We start from the raw sequence: 27,559 nt of genomic DNA on the forward strand, positions 1-27,559 counted from the left end.
TCCTAAAAGAAAGCAAAGCAGGAAGTGGCAGCGCAAGTAGAGAGGCTTCGATGGTTTGAATACCGGATGTACACTTCCAGGATCCACTTGGAACAGGATAAATCAGGTGCCCGACTGGTGTGGCTGGCCAACCCCAACAAGCGTGGCTTTCCTGTCCAAGACCTGGAGGACGGGGAGAGATCCAGAGTATATGCCCCAGAGATGATTAACAATGTATTTGCAGGGTATTATTCGGCCCTTTACGTGAGCCCTATCGCTAACCATCTGCAGGAAGCACACGCTTGGCTGACCGGCCTCCAAATCCCACGGATAATGGATGAGGAGGCAGATGCCCTGGGGGGGAGACATAACCTCTCATGAAGTGCTTGGTACTATTAAACAGATGGCACAGAATAAAACACCGGGCACAGACGGGTTCCAGGCGGAGTTTTACTCCACATATTCTATGGAGCTGGTCCTTCACTTGATTACGCTCTACGGGACGGCCCGCGACAGCACCTGCCTACCAGACACAACCAGAGAGGCCATCATAGTCACTGTACTAAAACTAAATAAACCGGCCCATGACAAAACGCCATACCGCCTGCTGTCAATGTTAAATATAGATTATAAAATCCTAAGCCGAATACTAGCTCTTGTCTTTTATGACCACTCTAATACATAAAGACCAGGCTGAATTTATTTCTTCCCGCAATAGGGCAGGGAATACACAACGTCTCTTATCTGTCCTGGAAGCAAACAGGGAAGCCCCGGAAACGACCTGGAGGTGGACATAGAAAAAGCCTTCGATAGCCTGCAATGGCCCTACTTGTAGCCTGCAATGTCCCTACTTGTATGAAGTTGTGGCGTGCATGTGGCAGGATTTATTCAATGGACCAAACTCCTATATACTAGGCCCACAGCTCGAGTGAGAACTGGGAGACTTATATCACAAGGGTGGCCAGTAGGGTGCGGCACCAGACAGGGCTGCCAGCTCTCCCCTCTTCTTTTTGCCCTGGCTGCGGAGCCACTTGCAATTGCAGCAAGAACAGGGCAGTTCTACAGAGGGCTGCAAGTCCGAAATACTTACCACCTCATAGCACTCTCTGCTGATAACCTGCTGTTTTTCCTAGAGAGAAGGGAGGAGGACCTGACGGGAGCCCACACATTGCTAGAGAGGTTCGGCTTCATGTCAGACCTAAAAGTGAGCTGGTCTCTGCTTTTCCTGGTGACCCATGCAGGATGTCCTCCTGGGACTTGGCGAGACTACGCTGGGAGCCCCACTGTCTTCCATACCTAGGAGTCCAAATATACCATACATGGCCAGATATCTACGAAGACAACATAGGGAGAGCCCTGCGAAGGCTGAGAGCATCCATGGATTTCTGGTAAACACTGCTGCTCTCGGTGGCTGGCAGGATTGCTCTGCTCAAAATGATAGCGCTTCCTCACCTGTTGTACTATTTTAACATACTACCTGTATGGCTTTCTGCGGCCTTCTTTAGAGACTTTAATTCCCAAATCCGAGCCTTCATCGGAAGCTCGGGACGGTGTAGGATCGTCCTCATGACATTGCAGCGCCCGATAACAGATGGCGATCTGGCGGCCCTGGACTTTTACATTGCAGCCCAGCTGCAGTGATTGGTACGGGCCGTGGCCGGGGGCATCAGCGAGCAGAGGCCCCAGAACTGACCATCCCCTCTAGGGGCGCCCTGACCCGAGTGTTTCTTAGAGTACGCAGACTGGCCTGACCCGACTCCCAGGATCTAAAGGTGCAGACGAAATGCTGGTCCCGGGGACTGCAGCGAATGGGGGTGAGGGTACCGTATCGCCAGATATCCCGATAGATATGCTAAAAGCCTTACCCCATAGAGGCTACTGGCAGGACCTAGAAGTGTGGTTAGAACTGAGTTCAAACCAACTCTGGGCGTTTCTTGTTACACAGCGCTGTAACAGCGGCCATTCGTAGACACTGGAGAACAGGCTCCATAGAGCCCCCGCCGCAACGGAGCTGGTAATATATATGGCCCTATCAGCGGGAGTCATTAAAGCAATATCCTGCCTATACAGAGCACTTCTGCCAGATGGGCTACACCCGCCGTAGGCACTCCGACTTCAGTGGGAAGAATACTTAGACCCCCTAATCCCTGAGAAGGACTGGGACAATATCTTGGCCGGAAATTCTAAGATATCCCGAAACGCGTGTTTCAAACTACTATGTTTTAAACAGAGCCTATCTGACACTTGAGCGAATTCATTGAAACTTCCAGGTAGAGGAGGAGGCCTGCCCGCGATGCAGTGAAGCGCAAGTCCATATTAAGAACATGTTTTGGTCCTGCTACCATCCGAGAGAATACTGGGAAGGGGTGGTACAGCTGGTGACCGTGGTAATTGATAAGGAGATCCTCTGCTTACCGGAGCGCTGCTTACTGGGATTGTTTCCCCATGCAGCTAAAACTAAAGTTACTAGAAAATTCCAGGCCCTGGCCTTCGTGCTGGCAAAGCGTAAAATAACTAGAAACTGGAAAACACCGAGAGGCCCTAGCCTCGTCACTTGGAGAAAAAATACTCCTGAAATGGGCGGGTTCCGAAGGACGAGTACTGATGAGGGAGGCCAAAAGGGACTTACACCATATAGAGGAGACCAGAGCCTGGGAGGTTCTCATGCATGACCTGGAGCGCCCAGGGAAAGGGATTCAGGAAGAAGGGGAGGGGCAAATCAGTAGGGCCCGGTACCTGACATAGGAACATAGACAGCACCCATATGGCCCAGACGTTTGCGTTTTCAAACAGATCTCATAGCCATACATACGAAATTAGCGGGACGACACACTGAGAACGAGCCCATATTAGCCATGGTTGCACCCACATACCTAAGACATAACCACCATACTTGCGACTCGCAGGGAGGGGAGGGGGAACAGGGGGTTTCAGACGCAACATGAGTTATGACCATGTAGTACTCGGATTAGTACATACTAGATACGCTGTCAAACGAGTGCATAATTATTATCATGTTGAACATTGCTGAACTGCTGAGATGTTTTAAGAATCAATAACGTCTGTTTTTATTAAAAATCTATTGATATAGCACTTACTAATAATTCTTTATTACTGCCCAAGGGACCCCTTTTTAACATCCAATATATACATGGAGACAGTGCTTTGTTAAATAATAAAATTGTACACTTTATCATACTGGCAGAAAAGAAAAAGAAAAAAGAAGGGCAGTAAGATCGTCTAAAACTTGGTTAAAGTCTAAAAAAGCCGGCAACCTTGTAAAACCCACAAGTAATTAACTTGAAAAAAGATGCCACACTGCTGAACAGTGTTACTTGCAAGGTTTACAGTCAACGATTCCATCTGCCCGGAAATCTTTTCAAGTGGTAAGACAAAAATTTGGCCTAATGATACTGCCCTCAGCATGTCAACCCGCCTGTTTTAAATTGTGTGATAGATTAATGGCGGCCCTATCTGAAACATTGAATACCTTGACATGGGCTGAAATTCTAAAAGATAGAAGCAACAAACTTATTGATTTACCTGGAAACAGCCTAAAAAACGTAACACTATATGAATCTTTGGAGACGTTGGCAAGCTGCATTTAAGAAGGTTGCAAATACATCCTTAACAATTGTATCCATTGTGTATGATAAAATGGACCTATGTATACTATCATACACAAGGATAATCATTAACAGCTATGACATAATCCGATTACAGCCTTAGCTACATAAATCTCTTCAAGTACATCTTAAATACAAACTGAGGTCATATAGATTTGGACCATTCCACTGTCCACAATGCCATTCTTTAGACCGAATGTTATATGTGACAGTATGAGGCAGTGGGCGTTGCCAAGTGAGCCATGATGGGTGATGCGTCTGTCTAAGGCTCCGTGCAAAGGCCCGCACATTGACAGCCATCTGTGCCGGTGAAGCCCCCAAATAAGACGGGGGAAAGGAGTTCTTGCTAGGGAGTCCCTGAACAAACACCCGGCACCCGATATACGGGTAGGAGCGCTCCGTGCAGAAGAGGTGCCCGACAAGCTGGGAGCCATGCCAGACATGGCAGCACACGACACCTGAAGATGGCCCCATCCAGGCAATAACACCCACTGCCAGCGAGAGACGACACCAAGGTCCGGGCAAGGTCCGGGTAGGGCGGCACTTACCGGATCACGTTGCGGCGACCACCCCCGGGGTGCTCACATAGACCACTACTGTTGAAGCTCCTTCACTACCAAGATAGGGAAGCGGTGCTGAGAGCAGACAGGCAGAATGGACGCAACGGTGTGGAGGACAAACAAGTCATGCTATTCCTGGATTACTCCCGAGCGGTGAGGACTACGCACCTCATTCTTGGTGGGCGGAACAACACTTACAAGGCCAGGGAACCCGAGAGACCTCACAAAACGCATTAGAACCCCAGGGCAAACAACGGCAAATAAAGAAATCCCAAATACAACCAGGAACCTGATCCCGGACATCGTTGGGAGGTCCCCCAGATCTCAAACAAATAATCATGGAGTGCCGTAATGCGCTGCAGGCGGCGGTGGAACTGAGCCCAACAAAGGGAGCTTGGAAGGGGAAAGAGGCCCACACATCTTCACATCAGAAGAGGACTTGAGTGATATCAATACTTCACGGGGGACTCAAACCCATCGCTGGTGACCCCGCAGACAGCGGACACACTCATCTAAAAGACTCTGGCAACTGCTTGAATGTTCCCAATGCTTACATCTTTCTCTCCCTAAGCCGGACCATTGACCTAGTTTCAAACTCACCGCTAGACAAATCCATAACATTTCCGCAACTAGTAGGTGCCTGATGGCACGACACTGGAACATCTGGGGATCAACTGGCCACTCATTTGAGCCCATTTGCTAAAGCGGGCCACACCTGCCACACACACCGGGTGCATGGACCACGACCCCCCTACAACAACACACTAAAGTACTCACATAATGCTCAATTTGGACGTACCACCAGGTGTGGTAGGGCCGCAGAGTTGGGACCAAGTCCCCTTGCAGTTTTTCTTACTCCTTCCCTTATCGGATCCCCAACCCCACTACCAGAATCACATTACAGGTGGGCAGCACGACCACACGGCATAGGCCGATTTGAGGTTGGGGGAAGCCAGGTTCCACAGAGCCCCCTGGACGCCTCACTTCAAATCTCACAGACACCCCAACATGACCATAGACAGACATTAGTCTCATCACATTAAACATCAGAGGCATGAACACAGCGAGAAAGCGATATGCCATCTACTCCTACATTAAGCAGCAACATGCGCAAATAGCTATGCTACAAGAAACTCACCTCACAGCGCATGAGCTGGAGCACCTGCACAGACGATGGCGGGGCACCCTCTGTGCCACGACATACTCAGCTTATTTGAGAGGAGCTAAGATTTGGAGCCCTTTTCAGGAACTACGGAGAACAGTAGACAAAGAAGTGAGATAGGCACTCTAAGAGGGGCCCCTGGAAGGTCACCAGGTGCTTCTTGGCAGCATATACACCCCAAACACGGAGTAAGACAAGTTCTGGGACCACCTTTCAGGGGTCCTATCCCAACACACGTCCATACCATGGATTGTAGGGGGCGACTTCAACTGTGTACTGAATCTCACCCTAGATAGATCCCGCCCCCCAGCCCCATCTTCCCTAGCCCACATACAGAAAGCTTTCGGTCATGGGTATCTCACTGGGCACTTGTGGACGCAAGGAGAAATCAGCATCTGACCGCCAAACTCTACACCTGCCACTCGATTCCTCACAATCTACAGGTAAGACTAGATTGCTTCCTGTGCTCTCCAACAATAGTTCCCACGATCCAACAGTCAGACTATCTGGGTCAGACTCTCTCCAATCATGATGCACACATCCTAACCCTCAGGTGGCGGCCTCCACACCCCCCGGTACCCACCTGGAGACTACCACGAGAGAATCTGACAGACGACGTGTTCAGACACAATCAAGGGAACAGCATACGGGACTACTTCACAACCCTGGAACATGCACTAATAGAAACAGAAACTAACCTAGCAGCCATGACCAAAGCAGCAGACGCAACATCCCCCCCCCATGTAGCAGTGGCCAAAATACCATATGCAGCAGCTCTACTGGACTTACGTAGATACAATTTCAAAGACACAGAAATAAAGCCAGTTACAGAAATAATAGGTCTTACAGGGAATCTTGTCCACTCACAAGCAGGAATACTGCCACTTTTCTATGGCTACTACATGGGCATATACAAGAGCCCAACGCAGACAAGCCACAGAGCAGTGCAATGATTTCTGGACCCCCTAATCATAGCCCAAATACCAATATCGAGCAAATCTTCCTAAGACACAACAATCTCATCAGCTAGATATAACCCACCCAATTCAATCCCTGGCGCATAACAAAGCTCTTGGAAGTCCTACCAATAGAATACTACAGTACGTTTTCCTCACTACTGACGCTACGCTTAGCGTACATGTACGGTGACGCTCTAGAGAGAAGCGAACTCCCAGGTACACTCAGAGAATCTCTCCTGGTGTCATTTCCGAAGCCGAATCGCGACCCAAAACTACTGGCCTCCTACAGACCCATAATGCTGCTGACAGCGGACTGCAAAATCCTTGGGAAAATATTAGCAGATCAATAAGCCTTTATTCTCCCGGCACTGATTCACCCAATGAGGATTCATCCCAGGTAGAAATAAGTCACAAAACATACATGGACTATTCCATGTCCAGGACAGAGCAAGCACCAAACATCGCAGAGCCGTCTGCTTGATCTTGGACATGAAGAAGGCTTTCTATACCCTCACATGGCCATACCTTTTTGCAATTATCCGCCGGGCGGGAATATGCCCTACCCTATAAGCATACACACAACTACTATATACGAAACTCACGTCTAGAGTGCGCATAGGACAATACATTTCAGCTCCCTTCCAGGTGAGGAGGGGCACAAGACAAGGATGTCCCCTCTCCCCCTCGTTGTTTGCCATGGCGGTAAAGTAATTGGAGATTTGTATCCGCCAAGAGGGGGAGGCCTGTTGCATTCCTAGAGCCAGTACCACCCATAGTGTATCGCTATATGCAGGTGATCTGCTATTGTATGTACGAGATATCATGGCATATTTGACCCCGATTTGGATCACGCTCACAGAATTTACAGAGGCATCGGAACTCAGGGTCAATTGGGCCAAATCCATGATTTATCCACTGAACCCAGATCTTACCCCAGAGGATCAACATGGGCGGCTGGGATCTCACTTAGAGCGCGCACACTCCTCGAGTCAAATTATACCACTCTCCCTCGGACTTATATGAGGGCAATCATCACAAGGCATTGGCAGGGATTAGGGCGGCGGTAGTTTTCTGGAAGACCCTCCCCCTGGCACCAATTGGAAGAGTGGCTCTGGCTAAAATGATAATAGTACCCCGATTGCTATATCACTTTACTAACCTCCCAGTTATTCCCCCGTTCCTTTTTTCTGGGAACTAGACTCGCTACTTAGGGCCCGATGTAGGTAATAGTGAAATACTGAATTCTAAATACCGAATTTTACCGATTCGGTATTTAGAAATCGGTATTTCAGATGTAGGTAAGAATTCGGTGAAAAATACCAAATTCTTAATATTCGTTATTACCGAATCGGTAATTGAGATTCTGTAATAATGAATACCTACCCATTCATTTCTATGGGCTTGGAGGCCCATAGGAATGAATGTGAAGACATTCGGTACTACAGTTTCGGTATTACCGAATCGGTAATACCAGGAGGTATTTCAAGGGTGCAAGGGTGTCCAAAGGACACCCTGTTGCACCGTTGAAATGTGCATGTGTGCACATGTGGCACACATGCATGCCCTAAGGGCATGCATGTGTGCCTCATGGCATTTTAAAAAAAGCAAGAAAGTGCTTTTTTAAAGTAATTCGGTAATTACCACCAACTTGAAGTTGGTGGTAATTACCGATTCCTTAAGGCCCAAAAGCACTCTTATGTGCTTTCTACATTGCATTTAAGGAATCGGTATTACCGATTCCTTAAACGCCAGGCCAATTAGGAATCGGTATTAAGGAATCAGTATTTACATCCTTCCCTACATCACCAATGCCTAATTACCGGTTGGTAACGGTGAAATTTACCGAATTTCACTGTTACCGACCGGTATTTGGGCCACCTACATCGGGCCCTTAGTTCCCTTGTTTGGGGCACTGGTTGACACAGGGTTGCCCTGGCCAAATTGCAACTTCCGACCGATTGTGGGGGCTGGGGGCCCCATCCTTTGAGGCACACTTCCTAGCGACAGAACTTTAGTGGCTCTCCCACTGGACAGTGGAGCGCTACCTCGGCGAAACCATTACAGAGACCGGGTGCATAGCACTACCAGCAATTCGTCGACTGCTCCTACCAGGCACCAAACTCAAGCCAACATACCCACTGCATGTATCAATAGCCTGCAAATGCATGCAAAGGATACATCACATGTCCTCAGATATACCTATCTACTCCCTATTGTTGCCCCTGATTGGACTGCCCAGAAGTGAGAGATTTTACACAGCACGGATGCTACAGGCCTGGACCGACAACTTACTTCTAGAGACAGAATCCTTATTCAAGAATAGACAGTTATGTCCATACGACCAACTAGCGGAGGACAGGGGCCACCCCGAGGGCATTCCTGATCCATAAACAAATCGTTTCCAGTTGCCGCGTGCACTGGGACTTGACCGAAGGCGAACCCAGAACACACCCCGTACTACATACTATCCTCCATATGGATGCAGGCCGGCATCTGGTAACCTGGCTGTACAAAGCCATACGAGAACTCATGGCCAAGCCACTAAACTTATTACAACAGACCTGGGAAGAGGAGATAGGGTGACCCCTACACAACAAACAGTGGGAGCGAGCAGTAGAATATCCCAAGAAAGAATCCCGAAACGTGCGGTTCAAAAACATACAATTCCATATTTTGCACCGTGCATATCTAATACTGGCATGCCTCCACCGCTTATACCCAGACGCGCAGTTTTCATGCCCCCTATGTCAGGTTCCCGAGGCAGCATTCCAACATATGTTCTGGAGCTGCCCTATACTACAACCGTACTGAAGCTCAATACACAAGACATTACAGGACGTCACTGGCTTAACAGACAATGAATGTATGGAAGGCTAGCACACTGGGAGTGTTCCGGAGACGTTTTGCATCGCTAGCTATGTTGTTGTCAAAAAGAGGAACAGCTATGCACAGGTGGGCCCCGACAGGGTCCCCACTGGCAGCCTGGGTGGGAGCGGTAAACAAATGGGGAACGGCAGAGGAGGAAGCGTTTAGACACGAAGAGGTGAGGGGGCTACGTAAGCGCCTCATATCCACAGAATGAGCTCAGCTCCTACATCAATTCAGACAGCGGGCAACACACAGCTAGCCACCCTCGGCATCCCAGACCCCAGCAGCACAATCGTCCAGAAACACTCCCACTAGGCCCTACTTGAACCCCCAGCCATCATTGAACCCCCGGAGATCCACACAGAATACTCCCGAAAAGACCGCTGCACCCCCCCCCCCCCCACACACCTAATTTCATCGTACCAACGGCATAACAGCCACCACATAAAATGCACCCACCTGGACGCAACCCAATCCCCTCTACCCGACCTCAGTTTGACCCATAGTTAATGGTTAAGTAACTACACCGGTAGTTTACAGACCGGAACTCATAGGAAGAACGTACACTCTAGCACCATAATAGAACAAGCAACAAAACCATCAGATACACATAAAGACCTACATCCTACACGTGATATTTACTGTCATTTTTACATTATCGTCAATATATTCACTGTAAGAAAGAATGTATAAAATGTATGTGAACGCAAACAATATTGCCAAGTGACCTATGTAAATGTGCAAAATACCAATAAAATAGTTTAAAAAAAATGACAGTATGAGGCAGATGTTCGATTCAACTGGGGAAAAAATAATGCAGACTACAAAAACCAGGAAGCTAAGTCCAATTCAAGAGCAGAGCTCACAGCAAGAAGCCCTGCAAATGGCTAGCAAATCTAGCACGTCTTTGATTGCCCGGATGTGATTGGCCATTTCTCCATCGGTGACATTGAACAGACGGAACGCCGCCTCGCAGCATGTAGTCTTTCTGATAAAGTAAGTGAGTCAATTTCCGCAATGTTTCAAGGGGAACTAGTAAACTGTGGAAGAGAATAAGGCTGATGAAGCTGCTGCAGCAACAGTACCTCGTGCTGGCAGTTCTTCACTAGTATTTGGAAACTCTTTACATTTTACTCCAAAGACATTCTCTGGTTTGGTGCAAGCGACTCCATCAAAGGTGCAGCCATCACCCTCTGTACACACAAGGGTAGCGCTTGGTTATATATGGGATATGTTTCAGGTACAGCCTAGGTCTGCTAATATGGAGGAAGGTGATATGTTAGACTTGGATAAAGGGAATATTCTAGACCTAGAGGCTTTCTGCAGAAACCACTTTGATTTAAAAGGGAAAGGTGTCTAGGGCATCCAGAACTTTGTCACCACAGTTAAACCTCCATTCAGCATATTTGAAGATGGCGTTTCTGTTAAAAAAAACGGGTTATTGAAGAAAGAAAACATACCAGAAATACAAATTTTGCGACAACATGCTCTATCCAAACTTGGACAGAAATCAAATGCTCATTATCCTACTATAGATTTTTTAACCGATAACACGTGTATTATTATCGTGATAAGACATTAGCACCAAATCCCAATTGTTCTGGAGACTTTGCATCTGCAGCTGCTCAGGTTTCATCTACACCATTCAATAGAATAACACTGCAACTAGGGCAGATTCTAGAGAATAGGAAGGACTAGTTTCTTACCTGTAACTCCAGTTCTGTAGTAGGGGTATCTCTGTTATAGTCATAATCTAGTGAATAGTCCCACCCATGTGCGTGGACCCCGGAGCAATCAAAAATAATCTCTTAAACTGTCTTCATTGCAGTCCATGCATAGACACTTAAGAGAAAATTAAAGACAATAATGCAGCCTGTACCTACAAGGCTACACTGTCCAGTACTTCAGCTAGAAATGCCTAAGATATAACACCAATAACACATTTAATACAATTTGTCAAGTTTCACTCATAGAGAAGCTTTCCTCCCCTCACCAAATCCTTGGAATGATAGAGAGGAAGGGATGGACAGACAAGCCTCCATAGGCTGCCATTATGTGTCTGGAAAAGGGCATACCATGGCTTTAAGGAACTCTCTAGAGACCCTCGGTATCCCAGCATGCACAGCCCCTTCCTTTTACTTTCAGTTGTTTTTGAAGGTGCATAAAGCAAGGCCTGTAGCATACATCACAGTACCATTTTCTCCACCGGGGAGGAGGGCGGGCGCTTATGACTATAACAGAGATACCCCTACTACAGAACTGGAGTTACAGGTAAGAAACTACTCCTTCTGTAGTAGGGGATCTCTGTGTATAGTCATAATCTAGTGAATAGAATGGCAAGCCCATCCAAAAACAACCCGGCGGTGGAGAAAAAATAGACAACACCACTATTGTGCGAACAAATTCCGCAGCGAAGCCTGTCCAACCTGAGCATCTGCCCTGGCATCAGAGTCCAGACAGTAATGCTTAGCAAAGGTGTGGACCGACTTCCAAGTGGCCGCCCTGCAGATCTCTGCTATGGGAACATTCCGAAGCAAAGCTGTTGTAGCTGCTTTGCCCCTGGTAGAATGAGCCTTAGGCTTACCCGCTAAGGTCTTATTCGCTTTCTGATAACAGAGCTGGATACATGACACAATCCACCTAGAGATTGACTGCTTCAAAGTAGCCAGACCAGTCCTAACCGACCCATAGTTGACAAACAATTGGTCTGATCTACGAATACCCTTGGTCTTATCCAGATAGAATTTCAACACCCTTCTGACATCCAGGGAATGAAGAGACCGTTCCACTGGAGTGGAAGGATTCTGGAAAAATGTTGGTAAAGTTATAGTCTGATTAACATGAAAATCAGAAATCACCTTGGGAAGGAACTTAGGGTGAGTACGCATTACAACATTAGCAGCATGAAATACAGTATAAGGTTCCTGGCGTAACACAATGCCTGAATTTCACAACCCTGCGGGCCGATGTAATGGCCACGAGGAACGCCGCCTTCCAAGACAGGTGCTGCAGTGAAGCCTTATGAATAGGCTCGAAAGGTTCCTTTATTAGCCTGGACAGCACCACATTCAGTTCCCATGAAGGCGAAGGAAGCCGAACAGGAGGGAACACCTTCTTCAACCCTTCCAAAAAATCCTTAATCACAGGAATCTGGAAGAAGGATGTCTGCGAAGGGCATTTTCTGTAAGCAGTCAATGCAGCCAGATGAACCTTAATGGAATGGAAAATAAGGCCAGACTGAGCTAGATGCAGAAGGTATGGAAGGATAACATCCTCCTTGCAGGTCGTCGGATCATAGTTCTTAGACATGCACCAGATGCAGAATCTCTTCCACTTGTAAGCATAAGAGGTCCTAGAAGATGGCCTCTTAGCCTCCTTCAATATGTCCATGCAATCCTGAGGAAGATTCAAGTGGCCATATTGCACTATCTCAGGAGCCAGGCCGCCAAACTCAACGATGAGCGGTTGGGGTGCACCATCTGCCCCCCGAACTTCGTGAGAAGGTCCAGCCAATATGGCAGCCACCGATGAGGTAGGATCGACCGGTGAACCAGGTCCGTGAACCACCACTGTCTGGGCCATTCCAGCGCAATGAGGATCATCCGCGCCCGGGATAGGGCCAGCTTGATGAGCACCGCCGGAATCAGGGGAATGGGTGGAAAAGCGTACAGAAAGCTGATCGACCAGCTGATTCATAACGCGTTCCCCAGAGTCCCGGGCAGAGTCCTCGAGGCAAAGTCGCGGCATTTGCTGTTTTCGGCGGTGGCAAATAGATCCACTTCTGGAGTGCCCCACATGGCGAAGATGTCGTCGAGCACCTCGTCATTTATGACCCACTCGTGGTTTTCGTAAAGCAACCTGCTGAGTGCGTCCGCCTGAACATTCTGCACACCTGGCAGATGAGTCGCCGTTATCGTCAGTCCTCTGGCTAACAGCCAGTGCCAGATCACCTGCGCTTCCTGTGACAGTGTGCACATTCTTGAGCCCCCCTGCTTGTTGAGGTAATACACCGTGGTCGTATTGTCCGTCTGCACAAGCAAGGAGTTGGTCTGGAAGGACGGATGAAAGGCCTTTAGTGCCAACTGAACAGCTCTGAGTTCCAGGAAATTGATGTAATAAGTGGACTCTGTTGGAGACCACGTTCCCTGAATCTGTAGATGGTCTGAGTGCACTCCCCAGCCCAGGAGAGACGCATCCGTAACGATAGTCTGAGTCGGGATGTCCTTGTGGAAAGGAACCCCTCTGAGGAGATTCTCTGCTGAGCACCACCATCTCAGGGACTGTTGTGTGGAAAATGACAAAATGTATATGTACATAAGCGGCGTTCATTTGTGTTCACCCTCGCCACTGTTGAAGGTAAAGAAAGTCACGAAACAGTGGCCCCGCCATCTTGTTCACTTTTAGGCTCCATCACGAACATAGATAGTAGCCATCTTTGTGTCATGACCTCCCTGCCCATTGCCGATAGCCATCATCTCTCTCTCTCTCTCTCTCTCTCTCTCTCTCTCTCCAGCCCCGCAAGCACCCCGCGCCCCGACAGCCCCCGGTCTCTCCTGTTCGGGCCATAAACGCACCGCTAAACACGACCTTGTCACCACTCTGGACCCCTGCCCCCTCGCTCTTTCATTCTACTCACAGAACGGGCCCTTTTGGTAACTCTTCCTCCCTGCCCGATTGCCCGGCCTGATCCCAGGCCATCACCTAGCCCAACAGATGCAGTTTATTGCTTCCTACAGTAGGACCTCGCCTCACATCAGAGGAGCGGTGATTAATCAAGGCCTTCACACCCCTAGACCTGACCGACACCCCCGCATCCCTCCCAGGAACACCCTTCCTCTCTTCTGACGGCCCCCCCCCCGGCTACACCTGGCCTCTCGACCCAGTCCCACATCATAAAACTAGGTCTCGTGGATGTACCCCTCCGGCCCCGCATAGCGAAACATGATCTTATCGCCCGCCCAACCTTAGATCTGACCACCCCCTCCTGCCCTCGTGCCCTGTTGGAATGTCCGGCTGCAGATTACAATCACATGTCACATTTGGGAGGGGAAAACAACATCAGAGCGGTCAGTATGGGAATGGGCCTGGAGCTGGGGTCCCAAACATGCCCTTTTTGTACTTCAAAGTGTCTTTATTGCAATAAGGAATGTTTGTGCATCATAAACCTGTGTATAAAAGACGGAGTCGTAGAGAAACTTGTTAGAGCACCTCGAGAAGATACCCTGTTGTCTGATTTGACGTGTTCTGTTCCGTCGGAAATAAACTCCTGTTTCCTGCCTTCCAGTCTCCAGCGCCTGCCTCTTTATTTGGGTAATCGTGAGTTGGGTGAGAAGCGGCTAACGCCGGGCAAACCTAGAAAAGGGGTAAACGACCTGATCTGCCTGAACCCTTTTTCATCAATTGGCGTCCCAAGCGTGGGGCCCATCAGCGACACGTGGATCCAGTGAGAGAGGTCCCAACGACAGAGTGAACGACTGCAACGATCGGGAAGAGCTCCTGCCCGATAGACCCTTGTCTGGCAGCCGATCATCCGAACTTCACCGGTTCCGAACAGACCTCTCTCGAGTGATCTACGGTCCTGACTGGGAACCATCAAGAGTGCCACAGCAATTACGGAGAATAGAGGACGATCGGGCGCTGGAAACGGAAGACGAGAAACCGTCCATACGGTCCGGGTAAGGTCGTGGAAACACGACAAATTGCGAATTGATTGTTTTATTGTCATTGGAAAATACTAGTATTACGCATTTTGATTGTTTTGTCCTGAGAGATTCTCTGTCTACAAACGGGGAAGGATAGGAGTATTCTCCCTTTGCAGATAGTGAAGGGTGGGTAGCGCAGGCTTTTGCCCCCGTTGTAACCCGTCGCGCCTACTTCCCTCTCCATTTGATTGATTGTTATCCAAGCATTTATTGTTTTGGAATTGGTGCTTTTTGGATCATTCTCTATTTGCAAACAAGCACAGGGCCGCCATACTCTGTTTAGTCTTTGCAGATAGTGAAGGATAGGTAACGCAGGCTTTTGCCCCCGTTGTAATCCGTCATGCCTATTTTTATCCCCCACTGATTGATTGTTTGACCGGACCTTGATCGTTCGGAATTGGTTCTTGGAAAGGATCTTCTCTGCCTACAAACAGAGAGGAACAGGAAGATCTCTCTCTTTGCAGATAGTGAAGGGTAGGTAGCGCAGGCTCTTGCCCCCGTTGTAACCCGTCGCGCCTATTTTATTCCTCATTTGATTGATTGTTTGTCCGAACTTGACTGGTTGGAATTGGTTCTCTCTTTGGGTATTCCCTATTTGCGAATACTGTAGAATAGAAATATTCTACCTAGTCTCCGCAAAGTAGTGAAGGATAGGTAGTGCTGACTTTTGTCCCCGTTGTAACCCGTCATGCCTATCTCCCCCCCCATTGCTCAGTAGTTGGTTCAGCCCGGACCATTTATTAAAGGTAGACCATCTGGCTCCACCGGAGGACACCCCTAATAAAAAGGACATATATAAAGAAAATGCGGATTAACCGCGGTATCGTGCTAGAAAATAAAAGAACATAAGAATCATTAGGAAAAGCAAAAGGAATCGAGTAAAGTCAGTAGGCCACTGATGAGATCTCTTTTCAACCTTACTGAAATAGAAACATTAGGAACAACCCCTCAGGAAGTATGAAACTAGTGAGGAAAACCGAACTCAACGCCATGATGACTGCGAGACAGCTCGGCTCCACCGACCACCCCGCCCAATTAACGACAAACCCTAGGCAAATATTAGAAATATACAACACTATAGCAAAGTAACAGGTTAAAACGTTTTTATTTTGAACAAAAATATATTAAACAACTATTTACACGGCAAACGGCTGCAACAACAAACCCACAATGCATTTCGCCGTCTGCTTGACGCCGTTCCTGTCCCTCCTTCCCCAAAGTAGCAATGTCGGGCTACTTTGGGCTACTTTCTAGTAGGTTTTTGGGCGTCAGAAAGTCTACAAAAGCCGTCGGCGGCGGCCTGGGGTGGAGAACCATTACGCGAATAGCCCGGAGGCGACACCACGCGCCAAGGCCTGTCCCCGGGATGAACCAAGGGACCCGTTCCTGGGGCCGTGGCAAAGAACGGCCGGCCGCCGAAGGCATGGGCCTGACCCGGAATGAACTGGTCCTCCCATTCCCTTCTTCTCCCGGCGCCTTACAGGCCACGGGGGGGGGGGAGATGTCTTGCATATGCCTCCGACCCCCCCCTCTTCTTCATCGCCTGGTCCGGCCATAACAAATGTCAGCGAGACGCCGTGGGGTGCACTGGGTGGGAGAGGCGGCGCGGACGAGCCTCTCCCGCCTCCCCAGGTGGAGGCCCCTCAGCTGCACCCCCAACGCTCCACGCACCCGGCAAAGGGTTCGTCCACTCTTGCGGTGCAGTGTCGCTCCACACACCCGGCAAAGGGTTCGTCCACTCTTGCAGTATAGGGACGCTCCACACACCCAGCAGGGTCTCGTCCACTGTGGCGGTGCTACGACGCCTCACCCAACAGGCTGGAGTCCGTCTGCTCATTTGACCCAGTGACTGCCGGTAGCTGCAGAACTCCTAAAAATGGCGGTCGACCTTGCAGGAACGAACCTGGCGTGCAAGGATGGCCTGGTCGCTGGCCAACTAGAATAATGAGTCCTCCGTTCAGAAACGTTCTCCTCAGCTTTGAAGATTCTACGAGAGTTGCGGAGGGCCCTCGACCTCCGCGGGCCCCCAACCGCCACCGATGGGAAGTGACTGCCATGATTACCCGCAGAACGACCAAGACGTAACCACGAGACGTCGGCGCCCTCATGCTGGCGCCAGCCTCAGTTTTGAATGACCCAAGATACTGCAGACTACCGATTTGATCAGTTCCGGTGGAACATCAGTACGACCCGGTAGGAAAGATTGTTGCCCCACCCTTTTCTTTGATTGATGGTTCATGTCACCGGTCCCTTCTGTTGCCCCTTTACGTAACTTCTGGACTGCCGAAAAGAAGTTCTGGCCCAACCACGAGTTGGTAGAGACAGTTTGACTGTACTTGGACCCGCCTGACCCCACCCAAAATGGCGCCGGTACAAACGAAACTCACGATTCCCCGTTGTGTTCCGGATGCTCAGACTTGATATCGTGAGATATGTATGCAGTTTTGAAGCACATGGCGGGAGGGGATGAGTATTGCTTGAACATTCGAACAATGAATTTGATATTAAGTTCTGACGCATCATTGATTACAGTATTATTGAAAGTTCGAATCTTTTTGACACTGATGGTACTTACCCACAATGAATTTTCGATATGATTTTATTGCACTTATCGTACCTTGATGAAATAAAACAACCACCGACTCGGTTATGTTTTCCGCAGATAAATATGCCCTCATGTACAGTTCCAGTCTGCCCCGTGGCTGGCCCACGTGGTTGTAGGCCTGCATTTGTACGTCAACATTTTTAAAATAAAGATTTTGTGACAAACAAATAGTCGTAAGCTTTTGGATTGGTAAGTTTTGAATACATAGCCCTTGTTTCCGATCTACGTAAAATATAGGCGAAATAAAGCAAGTCGATTACTGAAAAGTTAAAAAGCAAAGTACCTAGAAATATTGAAAATGTGAACGATCCAAGTTGTTGCGTGTGTTTTTTTTACTTTTGTGCAACCTAAGGCAATCGATAAAGGTCCCGATGTTCTGTTTTACTTTGTATGCCACATATCTCAGGGAAATTGTTTCAGATACCCCTAAACCAGACCCGGTACCACTGTAGACCACCCCGACTCCTCGAAGAAGAACACGAGTTCACCCACTTTACCCTGATTGCCCTTTTGTTTCGACCCCCCCCCCACACAAGATCCGCAATACCACACATGGGCGATCTATGCAATGTGCAGTCCATAAATGATTATGCCTCCCGCACCACCAGTCCCACGGGGCTTAAAACGCCGAGATGGAAGGGACTGCACCCCGCGGAGATAGGTCGAAATACGTAGTAAGTAAAAAGCCTTTTGGGTTTATGCGCGCGAATGTGTCTTTAAACGCCGCCCCCACCCCTTCTTCTTCCCCTTCTTTCTGCAGGTCACATCAGAACATCAACTAAAGTGTGGAGAAGACCTAAGCAACGCGGATTTGGGTGATATGAATGCATGTGTGTATGACCGAATGTGTGTAACTCGACTGGATATACGTTGCACGCGTTGACCTGATAAGAGAGATGTTTTTGTACGACTTGAGTGATGATTGGACGGCCGATGGAATGGGGAAAAAGGGGTCTGAACATAGCACCTATACACGATGAACAGTCATAGATATAACGCACCCTTACTTAGAAACGACCATCTCTCTAATAATGCAACCAAGAATGACGTGCACCTACGAGTAGATTCTTACGCCATGAAACTCGAAGTTGCCCATTGTTCCCCCAACTAACACCCTCCGTTGCCTTGGCCTGGATACCCGTCCGCTAAAAATGATTCAAAGATTCCACCGTAAGTACTAGCCCGACCAGGATAGTTCCCGAACAATTGACGAAAGTATAAGTATTTGCAACAGAGACGAACAGCAAAAGACAGCCAGGCGAATTAAATAGGAAACTAAGGATGCGCAGCATGCAGGAGGAAATGTCTTTGGCCAAGTACTGTTCTATGTTTTGTCTTGAATTCTGTATGTAAATGCATGTACCCCCCCTCGCCTGAATTCATGTGTACGTGGTATATGGATTTACGTTGTCCCTCAGTCTGTGTTTCTATATAATATGACCCCTACTGTTTTGTGTTTTGTGCGCATCAAAATGGCCTATTATTGTACACGTTTCTCTCTCTCGTCCTTTCCCTTCATGTTGTACGTGTACCGAATAGTTCATTTAAAATGCGAACGACCCTTGCTCCCTCTTCCTCTGTGTGGTAATGTTGTGCCCCGCCGGCACGAGCCTAATTGGTTTTTCGAACACAAAGGTGATCGACAAAATTGCCAGAAACTAAAACAATTGTAATTTGCCATGTTACTACCTCTCCTTTTCTGTAAAAATGACAGAACTCGAATTGGCTATAAGGAAAGGACAGGTAAGACGACTGATGTCCCCCTAATCTGGCCCTTTTTATAGGAGGACTATACGTCAGTGGCCTTCTGCTCTCAGCTCGTTAGAAACACGATCTCCTAGGCCCAGATTGCCCCACCCCTCCGCACCCAAGTACGGATGTCCAAAACGTCCCCGTTCCTCCCGCTTGACCCCAGCTCCGTAAACTCGAGGTATAACTGATGACCCTGCTTAACTGTTGCTCCCCGAGAAAAGAGTGTTTAGCCTCTACCCCTCTCTCATGATGATAAAAGACTGCCAGGGCTAGGGTCAGAAAGCCACATGCGACATGAATGAACGCCAAATAGACCTAGTTCAAAATCAGTAGACACGCCTGTATACATACTCCACAGTGATAACTTCTGACCGTGACCGATGAAACGTACCCCCAGCTACCTAGATCTGGGACGGAATTGAAATGTATAAATGCCTTCTCTTGCCAGTTCGCTAAAACCTGTTTTGTACCCATTCAAGGATACACAGCCACCGGAGGAGAGGGGCTGGACGTGACGCACAGCCTGGCCACAGATCGTGAGGCGCGTGTGACCTCGACCTAAGATGGAGCCGCAGAGCAACGGGACGCGGGACGATGCACCACTCTCAAACGCAGAAACCAAGGAATGGGGGGCTGCCTTGAAGCCCTCTACTTGTTGACCCACGCGTGCCAGAAGTCCCCGCCCCTTTGATGGACCTGCCTGCGCATCACCCTTTTGCTCCCCTGGTCCGTCTCAAAGATCCGGTCCCACTCCGCCCTCTCCTCCCTCGATTATCCGACAAAACCCCTTCTATCCTTTCCACGTGGATTCTGACTCCGAGAAAGAAATGCAGGTGCCCAGCATAAGGCACCCTTAAGAGAGATTAGCTAGGAAACAGGACTGTGGCCTAACGGCAAAGGACAGATCACACCCTGCGACGTGTAAAGAAGGACCCGAGCTGGACCTATAGCTCCACCGCCGGTGCTCAACAGCGCCAACGGAAGAAAACGAACTACCAGAACCTACCAGTGATGACTCGCTACTAATAAAGACACTATGGCGAAGACCCCCCTTTTTCGGAACTTTCTACACCCCTTGACTAATTGCTTGTATCGGACTAAAATCCTCCCGCAATCACTTTTGCCTGTAAAATGTTTCATCGGTCACTTTTAAGTACGACAAATGTAAATTTATATGTATTCCACCTCGTATGTTGCATCAACTACACACGGTTATATATAAGTCTACCAATATTGACAAACGCTACTTCATTGACTAAACACGACTATATGTACGATAAACACGGAAATGATCTAGCTTATGTAAAAAGCGGCGACTGTGGAAAATGACAAAATGTATATGTACATAAGCGGCGTTCATTTGTGTTCACCCTCGCCACTGTTGAAGGTAAAGAAAGTCACGAAACAGTGGCCCCGCCATCTTGTTCCCTTTTAGGCTCCATCACGAACATAGATAGTAGCCATCTTTGTGTCATGACCTCCCTGCCCATTGCCGATAGCCATCATCTCTCTCTCTCTCTCTCTCTCTCTCTCTCTCTCTCTCTCTCTCTCTCTCCAGCCCCGCAAGCACCCCGCGCCCCGACAGCCCCCGGTCTCTCCTGTTCGGGCCATAAACGCACCGCTAAACACGACCTTGTCACCACTCTGGACCCCTGCCCCCTCGCTCTTTCATTCTACTCACAGAACGGGCCCTTTTGGTAACCTCTTCCTCCCTGCCCGATTGCCCGGCCTGATCCCAGGCCATCACCTAGCCCAACAGATGCAGTTTATTGCTTCCTACAGTAGGACCTCGCCTCACATCAGAGGAGCGGTGATTAATCAAGGCCTTCACACCCCTAGACCTGACCGACACCCCCGCATCCCTCCCAGGAACACCCTTCCTCTCTTCTGACGGCCCCCCCCCGGCCACACCTGGCTCTCGACCCAGTCCCACATCATAAAACTAGGTCTCGTGGATGTACCCCTCCGGCCCCGCATAGCGAAACATGATCTTATCGCCCGCCCAACCTTAGATCTGACCACCCCCTCCTGCCCTCGTGCCCTGTTGGAATGTCCGGCTGCAGATTACAATCACATGTCACATTTGGGAGGGGAAAACAACATCAGAGCGGTCAGTATGGGAATGGGCCTGGAGCTGGGGTCCCAAACATGCCCTTTTTGTACTTCAAAGTGTCTTTATTGCAATAAGGAATGTTTGTGCATCATAAACCTGTGTATAAAAGATGGAGCCGTAGAGAAACTTGTTAGAGCACCTCGAGAAGATACCCTGTTGTCTGATTTGACGTGTTCTGTTCCGTCGGAAATAAACTCCTGTTTCCTGCCTTCCAGTCTCCAGCACCTGCCTCTTTATTTGGGTAATCGTGAGTTGGGTGAGAAGCGGCTAACGCCGGGCAAACCTAGAAAAGGGGTAAACGACCTGATCTGCCTGAACCCTTTTTCATCAGTTGGGCGTGAAGAGACAACTGAATCCGGTCGCCCCAACACCCTTTCCTCTGGTCCCACTGGTCCTCCAAACATTCCTGTAGCGGCCTCAATTGTAGGCGCACGTGCGGAGTGAGGAAGATACAAGAGGCCATCGATCCCAGTAGAGAAGACACCGTCCTCACTGTTGTAGATGGAGGAGGTATGAGAGCCTGAGCCTTCCGAAGGATGGATAAGCGTCTCTCCTCCGAAGGAGACACGCTTGCCGACAGCGTATTGATGGAGGCTCCCAAGTACTGCAGGCACTGCACAGGAATCGGGACAGACTTGGACAGATTTATGTGCAACCCCAGACGGTTCAACAGGACGGCCGTCCTGTTGAAGTGCAATTGCGCTTCCTGTAAGGTGGAGGCTTTGATCAACCAATCGTCCAGGTACGGGTAGACAAACACCTTGTTCTTTCTCAGGTGCGCTGCTACCACAGCCATGCCTTTCGAAAAAGTCCCGGGTGCAGACTTCAGTCCAAACGGTAGTACGGTGTACTGATAGTGATTGGTGCCGACGAGGAGGCTCAGGAACTTCCGATGTTTCTGTGCAATGGGCACATTGAAGTACGCATCTTGCAGATCTATCGCGCACAGCCAGTCTCCTCTCTGCAGCTGAGGATAAATCTGGTGCAAAGACAGCATGCAAAACTTTTCCCTGCGAATCCACTTGTTTGCTTGTCGCAAATCCAGAATGAGTCTGAACTCGTTCTTGTCCTTCTTCCGTACTAGGAAGAAGCGTGAGTAAAGACCCTTTCCACTTTGAGACAGAGGGACGTCTTCTATCGCCCTTTTTCTTAACAGGGTATCGGCCTCCGCCTGGAGCTCGCGCAGTTGGAACAGCAAGCTGACTGGTGGAATTGCTAGAGGCGGGCTGGTGAAACGAAGACTGTATCGATTGCAAGCAATATTCAGCACCCACTTGTCCTGAGTAATGTTTCTCCACTCTGCCAGGTAATGTTGAATGCTTCCCCCCACCGGAGCGGGTAACGGATGAGGGTGAAGAAGTACCTCAGGGCCTAGACCCAGCTGGGCCTTTGGTCGCGGAGGAAGACTGTTGACCACCTCGGCCCCTCTGGCGCTTTTGGAACGGTTTCCGCTGGAACTGCTGCTGCTGTTGTTGCTGTCCAGCCTGTCGACCTTGTCCTCTGCCTTGCGCCCCGTACCGCCTCTGGAACGGGCGGAAGGTCTTGTTCTGTTCCTTAGGCTTTTCCAACCCGACAGCCGTCAGGGTTTCCGCCTCCGCCTTCATGCGGGCCATCTCGTCGTCCGCATGTTTCCCGAAGAGGGTCTCGCCCGAAAAGGGTAGGTTAGCAACTCTCTGCTGGGCCTCGGGCTTCAAGGATGTAAGACGCAGCCAGGCGTGGCGCCTCAGGTTGACCCCATTTTCACAGTGTCCTCATCAGTTTTTCCTGTAAAATGTTTGTGGTTTTATGTAGTGAAATGCATAACTAAGATATGTTGCTCTTTGAAAAAATATTTGAAAAATTAAATGAAGATTGAATAATAAATTGTGACTAAGTTGCAATCTGTAAAGCAGAGTTTCATGTTTTCTTTCATGAAACTATTACAAAAATTTGTATAGTCAGTCTCAGAATTGGCAGTTGTTTTGTTCTATTCTATCAGGTTGACCCCATGGCAGTACCCATGGGCTGCCAAGAGGGAAGAATCTGTAGCCGAACTTATCACCTGGTTGGAAACCAGCAGACCTTCTGCAAGGATCTCTTGGAAATCTTCCCTTTTTTCCCAGGGTAGGTGTTCCGAAAACTGCTGGAGGGACTCCCACAGAGCCCGATCGTAACGTCCCAACAGGGCTGAGGCACTCGCGGCCTTCATCGATGTGGAGGCCGTCCCGCAAACATTCCTGCCTGCCGAATCCATCCAGCGGCTCTCCTTGTCAGAAGGCACTGTCGATGATGGGGTGGTGGCGTGCTGCTTTCTTGCTGCCGTCACAATTACCGAGTCAGGCGTGGGATCCACCCGAAGAAATGCTGGGTCCGAGTCAGGAGCCTTATATTTCTTCTGCAGCCTTGAAGGTGCCGACCTCGTAGCCGCAGGAGTGAGGAACAACTCCATGGCAGGTTCCACCAGCACAGGCACCAAGGGCAGCAAAGGGCGAGACAACTGCTTCTTGTGCAGAGTTTCGAAAATGACGGAAGTCAATGGTGCGGGCACAGTGAGCGTGATGCCCAGCTTAGTCACCCCTCGCATTAACACGTCCTGGTAGGAGACTATGTCGTCTACTGGAGACACCCTCGTCCGAGGGGAGTCCGGAAAGGGTAGGTGAATAGTCCCTGGCACTGGAGGAATCCGTGTAGCGGGACCTCGACCGGTCCCTGCTGTGGCGCCGTCTGGATCTTGTAGAAGAGCGACGGCGACTCCTGGATCTATCCCTCCGTCTGGAGCGAGATCTCAACCTCCGCGGCCTCGGACGGTCCAAGGGCCGTAGCGGAGGGCGCTGTGTAGGCCGAAACGGGAGTCTAGGTCGCGGTGGCCCCGTAGGCGTCGTCGGGAGATGTGGTAACGAGACAGACCTCGGAGGAGGTGGTGGTGTAGGAGGCGGAGGACGATGAGGAGGAACAGGTGGCGGAGGAGGCGTCGGGTTACGTTGAGGAGGGTCCTTGGGTAACGGAGGAGGTGTAGGTGACCTCAGCTTGGAGGGCGAATAAACTTGTGAGTGCTCCGAGCCCGGAGCCTCTTCCCCTCTCTTTCTTTTCTTTGCCTGACCTGAAGGGGGGGACCTAGAGGCCGTACCCCTGGTAGCCGAGCGACGGCGCTGCCGCGACCGTGGGCTTGTGGACACCGAGGACACAGTCCTGGCCTTAGAACGCCTCCTGGAGGACGATGCTTTCCTTCTTGACGCTGAGCGCCTTTTCGACGTCGATGACCGTCGTCTCGATGTCGAAGATCGCGACTCGACGCCGATGATCTCCTTCTCGACGTCGATGATCTCCTTCTCGACCTCGAGTCGACGTCGATGGTGAACGACGGTGCGCCTTCTTGAACCCTCTCGGCGTCAATGATGGTTTGACGACGAAGCAGTCCTCGACGTCGACCTCGTTGAGAGACTCGACGTCGAACGTAGACGTCGCTTCGATCCAGAGCCCTGGGGAGAAGGGGAGCAGACCGTGGTCATTCCTCTCGACGCCGACGTCGAGGCTATCGACGCCGACGGAGACCGTGGCATTTTCTGAACTTTTCCTTACTGGGGAGCCCCCCAGAGGCCGCAGCACGAGCAGAGGAAGAAGCCCCTTCCTGCCCAGACCCACCTTGACCTTGCTGCTTTCTTTGCTCCAGTCCTTGGAGCCTGATCTTCTCTCGGTCCTTTAAGGTCCTACTGGAAAACTGCAGGCAGATCTCACAGGTCCCAGGAACATGAGAAGAAGGGAGACACAGGATACACACCCTGTGTGGATCAGATCTTGCCTTCTTCCTGGCACACTCTGGGCATTTCTCAAATAAGGCAGGCATATTTGACAAACGAGCGGCCAAAACCACCAGAAAACTCCAGTAAAGTGAATAAGAAGCAAAAATACGTCGAGTGAACGCACTCTAACACTTCAAAAGTGTCAAAAATTACACAAAAACACCCAAAAAGGGAGAGCTCAACGCTCCAGGGTCCTGCTAGCAGGAGCCGGAAAAAAAGATCTGAAAGTAAAAGGAAGGGGCTGTGCATGCTGGGATACCGAGGGTCTCTAGAGAGTTCCCTAAAGGCATGGTATCCCTTTTCCAGACACATAATGGCAGCCTATGGAAGTTTGTCTGTCCATCCCTTCCTCTCTATCATTCCAAGGATTTGGTGAGGGGAGGAAAGTTTCTCCATGAGTGAAACTTGACAAATTGTATTAAATATGTTATTGGTGTTATATCCGTGGCATTTCTAGCTGAAGTACTGGACAGTGTAGCCTTGTAGGTACAGGCTGCATTATTGTCTTTAATTTTCTCTTAAGTGTCTATGCAGGACTGCAATGAAGACAGTTTAAGAGATTATTTTTGATTGCTCCGGGGTCCACGCACATGGGCGGGACTATTCACTAGATCATAACTATACACAGAGATCCCCTACTACAGAAAATGCTGTATCTGACAATTGGTGGCATATGATCTTTGATTACTCAGAGGATACCTTGGCTCAGGCAGCAAAAACCAGGAAGCTAAGTCCTCTTCAGGAGCAAATCTGTTTTTGAGTGCGCAGCCTGTTGCATCATTCCCTGGGTTCAACCACGAAGCTAGGATTGGGAAGGTTCCAGAAACACATTTGGAACAGATAGAACATCGCTTGCCAGCCTGCAAACTTTCTGATCTTGGTACCCAAACAGAAAATACTGTACTGCATCAATTCACCAGTGTCGTGACTAATGTGGATTGTGCTGCAGAAGATGAAGACATAATTACTAAACACCCTTGGGAAGAAGAAATAATAAACCGCCCTCTTGCGAGACTGCTAAAGACACTGAGCTTAATGCCTGATTACTATGAGCGGTCATCAAATCTTCCTGCTATCAAACCGAAGTTGGAACTCAAACTAGGTAATCAAGTGTTTCATGTTGATCAATTACTTGTAGAGGGAGCTTTTGCTCATGTCTATCAAGCATCTGTTATGGATATAAATGAAACAAGAAATACAAAAGTCATCTTAAAGATACAAAAGCCTGCAAAGCCTTGGGAGTTCTATATTGGAACACAGTTGACATAAAGACTACCACCTGCCCTGCACCATCTTTTTTTACTTTCTACTATTGCTCAGTTCTTCAAAAAAGGAAGTGTTTTAGTTGGAGAGCTCTACAACCTTGGATCCTTATTGCATGCTGTAAATTTAAACAAGAAACTCAGCAAAAAGGTGATGCTACAGGGATTTACCATCTACTTTGCCATCAATATTCAATATATAGTAGAGCAGCTGCCCAGCATTGGGGTCATTCGCGGAGATATCAAACCAGATCATTTTGTTCTTGGCGAGCGTTTAGTGGAGAACGATTACTGGAACTTAGATTTTGTTTCTCACGGCATGGCACTCATAGACTTGGGACAAAGCATTGACCTTCACCTCTTGTCCAAGAGAACTGTGTTCACTGGAAAGTGTGAAACCTCATGCTTTCAGTGTGTTGAGATGCTTACTGGGAAACCATGGCGATACTAGACGCACCCTCTTGAATATACCAGATTCCTATAGTCCATCGCCTTTGAAAGAACTCTGGCAAAAACTTGTCGCCGTGTTTTAAGAGACGTATGCTAGCAAGATAAAGTATCTTCGCAGCAGATTACTGGTATTGCTCATGGAAAATAAGCACTCTTGACAATGAGCAGATTTGTTCTCCGTGCCAAACTATGAAAATGCTATTCTCTCGGTGGATGCACGATATAGGCCTGTTCTTCCCTACTATTTTCCTGCAGAAGACATTGGCTTAAAGGTTTTGAAATGTATTAAATAACTGTGTAACTCAAACATGCATCTGAGTCAGTTAAGCACCCAAGATTTCGACAATACTTGCAGAAAGCAACGGGGTCAATCTGAACGAGCTCTACAGCAGCTTTGGGAGTTGCAGACACATCTTAAGTATCTTATCATTGCTTTACAAGCTGCATGGGGAGGTCTGATGCAATGTCGGATAAAGCATGGCTCCTTTTATCTATTTACTTCTTGAATTTTCCATCGCCACACATAGAATCTAGTGGTTGCTGCTATTAAAACAGGTGAATAGCTGAATCTTTAGGTTGGTGATTAATACTAAGTCACCAAGAACTCTTGAACTCTTCAGGACTCACTGCATTACAGCATCCAATTAAGATGTATTCCATTCCATAGAACTATCATCTTATTTTTTTTAATATTTCTTTTTATTAAAACTTTTAACAACAAGAACAAAAAAAAAAGAAATTA

General features: G+C 48.9%; 1 protein-coding gene and 1 pseudogene across 1 annotated transcript in view; one reads left to right on the forward strand and one right to left on the reverse strand.

Moving 5' to 3' along the window:
* The window catches only part of ERCC6L2 (ERCC excision repair 6 like 2), a 1,215,137-nt gene that overhangs the window by 783,903 nt on the left and 403,675 nt on the right, over window positions 1-27,559 (reverse strand). The window lies entirely within an intron of this gene.
* On the forward strand, window positions 67-26,975 carry LOC144819121 (mitotic checkpoint serine/threonine-protein kinase BUB1-like; annotated as a pseudogene).

Source organism: Lissotriton helveticus, chromosome 2_1 (assembly GCF_964261635.1).
Source record: "Lissotriton helveticus chromosome 2_1, aLisHel1.1, whole genome shotgun sequence".
Lineage (NCBI taxonomy): Eukaryota > Metazoa > Chordata > Amphibia > Caudata > Salamandridae > Lissotriton > Lissotriton helveticus.